We start from the raw sequence: 6,000 nt of genomic DNA, 5'->3' as shown, positions 1-6,000 counted from the left end.
ACATAGGCTCGTGCTTTTGCTGTTCGTTAGGCCTACTCATCTTGTTGGCTAACGAAAGGTAAATGTGGACAGTTCTTCCAAGATCTTCAATATGCACCTCGGAATTGGATCGTAGTACGAGCGTAGTTGCATCACCGATGTGTCTGTCTTCACTTGTAGCCTGTGAGAAAGACCCGATCACATGATGGAGAGGCATGTGAGTGAGAGGTGCTTAGGAGGGCGTAGCACTCAGGGAGACAGGCACAATGCAGCACTCTGGGCCAAGGGCACAATGGCCACTGGGTGCAAAAGGCATGGATTGTCTTAGGGTGCTTTACGGCCACAAAGCCGATGTCGCCGTGAAATTTGAGGCATTATCAAGTGCTTGTCAAATTGTGAATGTGAGGCTGATGAAGTGTGTACAGCCTGCGCAAAAAAAAACAAAGCAGAGCTCATGCCTTTCAAGCGAGTCACATCGTGCAGCCTTACACTGTGTTAAAAATCACAACATATAGCCGAACAAATTATATTAACAACTCTAAATTAAGTGTGGAAGCCAGAAGATGTTAAATGTGTTTATGTTAAGTAATGGTCAATTACTGTGAGACTGACAGTTATTTGCTTGACAATCACCGGCTGATTAAATTTCATGATCTCAAATGTGTTCAACATGGTTGAGGTCAGGGCTCTGTGCATGCCAGTCAAATTCTTCCACACCAATCTCGACAAACCATTTCTGTATGGACCTCACTTTGTGCACGGGGGCATTTGTATCAAGACTTACCAAATATGCCTAATTGGTATATTAATACATTTTCAAGTTCCTAACTGTGCACTCTCCTCAAACAATAGCATGGTATTATTTAACTGCAATAGCTACTGCAAATTGGACAGTGCAGTTAGATTAACAAGAATGTAAGATATCTTCCCATATCAGATATGTCTATGTCTTGAGTTATAAAATGCTAAAATTAAGCTAATTAATGTAAATGCTGATTTGTTTGTCCTATAATTGTATAGAGTGATTCTTCATGTTTCCAGGTCAAAGATGGTGACAGGCAATCGGAAGTAAGTTTGAGAGCTCAATATAAGATTTTTGGTTGATGCCAACCTTTTGATTGACCGAGTGGAATTGAAATGTTGATATGTTCCATAGAAAATTATAGAGGCCTCTAGTGGCCAAAAGGCTGTATTAGCATGGGCAGTGCAATTGAGGGCTTCCACCATTTTAACTCAGTCAACTGGGTGGGACTTCCTACTTCATTGGCTGATCCCTCTTGGTGACCCTGTTGGAGTCTTGTCAAACCGGGTGGGAGGGATCAGCCAATCGTTTAAAATGCTGTCACAGATGCTATAATGGCACAGATACAAAGATGAGTCCTCTAGCTCTAGGGTATGTTCCATTCTGAAATGCATTATTGGTAAAAGGTCTTAAAATAATTCAAACCCCTCATTTATCTGGGGTGTAACCATTACTTCAGACTAGTGTTTCTATTGAACAGGTTCAGCAAACAGGGAGGGACCTTTTATCAACAGTTTGGAGTAATGATTACACCCCTGTAGTGGCCAGACAGGGAAGGTTGGGTTGTTCCTGCTGCTGCAATTACTAAGGCAATGGTTGCGTTCTCCTGCTCAGATGTTGCATGCATCAACCAATGGTTGCGTGCCACTTCATCGACTGTGTCATCAACTGACTGATCGATACGATGTGGTTAGCTGCTACCTAAAATACATTCCAGACGTTGTAAGATGTAGCAGGCATCAGCAACTCCTGTGCAGAGGAACACTCAACTTGCTCAGTTAGTTCAGTGCATGGATATGAAGCGAAATCAGTTCCAACATAAATTGAATTTAGTCATTTTGAATTTGTTATGTGCAAATTGAATCACTGAGTCAAAAATTGAACTTGTATTTCATGATTTGAAACTTAACTGAAAGAATATTGCATTCAGTTTTAACAAGTAATTTCAAGTTAATCGAATATTCAAATTCAATTAAATGCATATACTCAGTTTCAATATGGTTGATATTACATTAATTCTAGGGTTTGAATGCAACATACCCAGGGTGTTGCCTGTGGTTTTGAATCTGTATTTAGAGAACTGAATTAGAAAACTGAATCTGAAAGCATGCATATTTAAAATTATGGAATTCAAATACAATTTCTGTTTGACACTGAAATCGCTCCATACTCTGACTTATTCAATTCAATTTGTGTTGATTTATAGATATATAGGTTTCAGTTTATTTGTCATATTTATTGTAAATATTGTACTGTAAGTACTGTTGGCGCAAGCATAGTACTTTTAGGCCTATTTTATTCTTAATTTTGCAAATAAAAGCCCTCAGAGGTAGAGGAAAAAGTGAGGGATAGGGAGAGAGGGAATGGGAAGGGACAGAAACAGATAAGAGGATCAGTTGATCACATAATGGTGAAATCAAGTTTTTAACAATGCTGTGGTATAAAACAATGTGCATTAGTAATAATAACAATAATAGGGCTATATAGTGCCATAATAGGCTATACGTTTTTTGTGTGTGTGTGTAAAGGGTAGGCCTATTGTTAAATTGGGTCTTATTTCAGTTACTTCCTGAAGTATGCAGCGAATTCCGGCTAAGCATGACTAGGCTGGTATATTACAAAGCCCTATGAGCATGACATCCTGGCATTTAAAGCACACAATATTTTGCAGCACAGCCTAGGCCTACTATCCTTGTACATTCCTGTGTGGCTTAGTTGGTAGAGCATGGCATTTGCAACACCAGGGTTGTGGGTTTGATTCCCATGGGGGACCAGTATGAATGAATTTAATTCACTCACTACTGTAAGTTGCTCTGGATAAGAGTGTCTGCTAAATGACTAAAATTAATTTTAAAAAGTACATGTACTTACCCTAGGACATTGTATGAGCATTTGGACTGAAACTAATGCAGCATTCATAACTAAGTGGGAAGGTGGAACTTACCAGTTGGATGTATTCTCAAGCTTTAAACCTGTTGACTAAGGCTGATTGGCTTTGGACAAGCTGTCATTCATCAACTAAAAGTACATGCTTGTAAAATGAAAAATGGCGTTCAAAAACAATATTGATATATTGGGTTTTATAAATAATATTATGTTGCATTTAACTGACGAAAATGCTGTTATCAAGGTAATTTCCTTAGTAGGTGATGTCAGCATGTGGGAGAAGTCGGAGCTCAGGGATGTAATTACCAGTTGGGGCGTTCAAGTGGATTTTCAGTTATGTTACAAATATCACCTTCCCACTTGATTATGAATGCAGGGTCAGCATACTCTTTGAATTGCAAATCTTCTAAAGTGTTGGCCAACCAAGAAGTCAGCAATTCTCATCTAGTTTCATTAGCCTAGCAAGCTAATAGTGTTTTTTTTTTCCAACAACAGTCTGAAAAAATACATCACTACACAGATGCATATACACACGTGTATATGCATGTCTGAATTATATATATATATATTTATTTCAGACATAGCGAACTTTATTGAATAAAAAAATGGCGTGAGTGACAAAATATACAACATAATATCCTCATATGTTTTATGGACGTATAGATTATAATTTGGAAAAACGAACAAAGTGTGCATTCCACAGAATATTTAGAATGTTCAACATCATTTGTAATCATGTGTGTCATGAAGATGTTACTTGTTTCAACTTTCACATTATTAGATGCAGAAATGTTATTCTGCATGTGATTTCTAGTCTCTAATTCCCTGCGCAACTTTACGGTCGTTCGACCTTTTTTTCGCTCTGCCCAGAATCATTTTGATATAACTAGCAGGCGTAGCAATTTCGGAATCTGTCCTTGTATGATGGCGGACGACGAAAATTTCCACTGGAGAAACCGCAACGCATAGCCTACCCTGAATACTGGAAAAGCTGAGCCTGGGCGGACGAGCCTGCACCTTCGTCAACACAATCATACACTCGAGTTCATGCCGGAAGATGTCAAGGTTGCAATATCGAAAATAAAGCAGTTTTAGTTTAGATAATTTGAGAATTAATAACTAATTTTTTATTTCAAAGCGCTAGTTGTGCAGTCACCTTTGGTGTCCGAGGAGGATTTTGGAGCTCGAGCTATCCTACTCGCATGTGGTGCATCATTTTGGGAGGTAACGTCAAACCATTCTTAATCGTTTTTTTCTGATTTAGAAATCCAAAATTTGTAAATTTTATACAGGCCGCGGTTGCTGATAGTTTTTTCGACTCACTCTTCATAATTAGTGAGGGTGTGTGTTTTCACCATTTGGTTTTCACGCTAATGCATGTTTGGTGAGCTTTATCAAAAGCAAGGGTGCTGGCTTTAGTTTCCGTCGCAAATAATCTGTTGATTTTAGACAGCGATTTCGAAGAAAGTTTGAGTAAACTCCGTTGTCTACACTGGCTAATTAACCCAGTGATACTTTGTAAAATGTAGCTTTAAAAGCGCGTGGTAAATGAGCAGTGGTGGTTAAATGAAGGACGAAGAACAATCTGAAAACACAACCTTGCAGCCATGTTTTGGGAATTTTGCTTCAAATTTCTGTCAACATTTTATAATCGCTCCACTTGAGTCGTCCGTGTTTGTTGTTAAAGCGAAGTTAGCCTATTTGGTTCCGTTTCAATCGGTCGATATGAAGAATTTCCCCATTTCGAATATAATTTCTACTTCTGTTTTCAAAATGGTTGTAGGATTTAAATTAATTTCATTTTGAAATTGGCGCCACCTGTTGGCGGTTATTTTGTGAAATTAAGAAATTCCAATTAATTTAACATGTTTAAGCTTTTTATTCTAACCTTTTTAGTTTTGTGACTTTGTTTTTGTCGAACGTGTTTTTAAATATAAGTAGGCTACATTGGTAGCCAATGATAAGATCCCTTGACTGTGGACCCTTTAGAGGATAATTAGTAGAGTGCACGAGCAGCTCTGTTTGAGTGCATGAAAAACGATAAAATTGATACCAGTCACAAAATTACCTCCGTTTAGAAACAGATTAGTTTTATCACCATGCGCTATTTGATGTTGAATGTGAGCAACGATAGGACTAGGCTACAGTTTGAAACAGGGTGTGTGAACTCATTTTAATGTCTTATCTAAGTTTTGACTATTTTGTTTAATACTAACTATGTCCTTAATTCAAATACTCTACTAATTAGCAGGCTCCTACTTAAAATAAGCAATTATAAATTCATTATATTACAGTGACACTGTTTTACCCAATCATAACCCAAGATCTAGGCTGTATTGATCCAATGTTGATGTTTTTGTCATTTGACAACAATGTAGGCTTTAGCTTCAAAATCAGTTTAGAACTAATCCTTGTTTCCACAGCTTAGATGCATTTGAGTGGTTACATTTACCCAGCCCCACCCAGCGGTACCAAACAGTGGCAGGCAGGGCCTGGCTGTTGAAATGGTAGATTTAAGCAATAAGGCCCAAGGAGGTGTGGTATATGGCCAATATTCCACAGCTAAGGGCTGTACTTACGCACAAAGCAATGCGTATCACAACCCCCAAGGTGCCTTATTGCTATTATAAACTGGTTACCAACATAATTAGAGCAGTAAAAAATATTGTTTTGTCATTCTGTGGTATACGGTCTGATATACCATGACTGTCAGCTAATCAGCATTCAGGGCTCAAACCACCCAGTTTATAATATGGCTTTGATACTACTAACATCCTCTCTGATGTTGCTGGTAACTGTGAAGAGGTGTTTAGTAGGCCACCAAATAAAGTAACAATCAGCCTAATCTGTCAGCTTGTTGTGCATTTCCATAATATTAAAGAAATGATGACGGGGTATGACACATCTAAGACCTTAGATGTACATTAGAAGAGCGGGTAAAGAGATGGAAAGCACCACTGTACATTCAAGTAAGAGATTCTGCATGTCACCCATTCTAAGATTCTTCTATAAGAATTCCCTTTGCAATAAACAATAGAAATGCAGTGTTTGAAAGGTCAAGGTTGGTCATGTTCAATTTGTTTTTTTGTGTATTTTGAGAAATGATAGAGTGA

The 6,000-nt window shown here is 38.1% G+C and overlaps 1 protein-coding gene across 1 annotated transcript in view; it reads left to right on the top strand.

Moving 5' to 3' along the window:
* Positions 1-3,768: 3,768 nt before the first annotated feature.
* LOC135517967 (zinc finger protein 618-like) overlaps positions 3,769-6,000 on the top strand; it is a 36,898-nt gene continuing 34,666 nt past the window's right edge. The window contains 1 exon segment of the mRNA XM_064942711.1: positions 3,769-4,111. The gene's annotated coding sequence lies outside the window, so the exon portion shown is untranslated.

The sequence above is a fragment of the Oncorhynchus masou genome, chromosome 28 (genome assembly GCF_036934945.1).
Source record: "Oncorhynchus masou masou isolate Uvic2021 chromosome 28, UVic_Omas_1.1, whole genome shotgun sequence".
Taxonomy (NCBI): Eukaryota; Metazoa; Chordata; class Actinopteri; order Salmoniformes; family Salmonidae; genus Oncorhynchus; species Oncorhynchus masou.
This window is presented reverse-complemented; position numbering and strand designations above follow the sequence as displayed.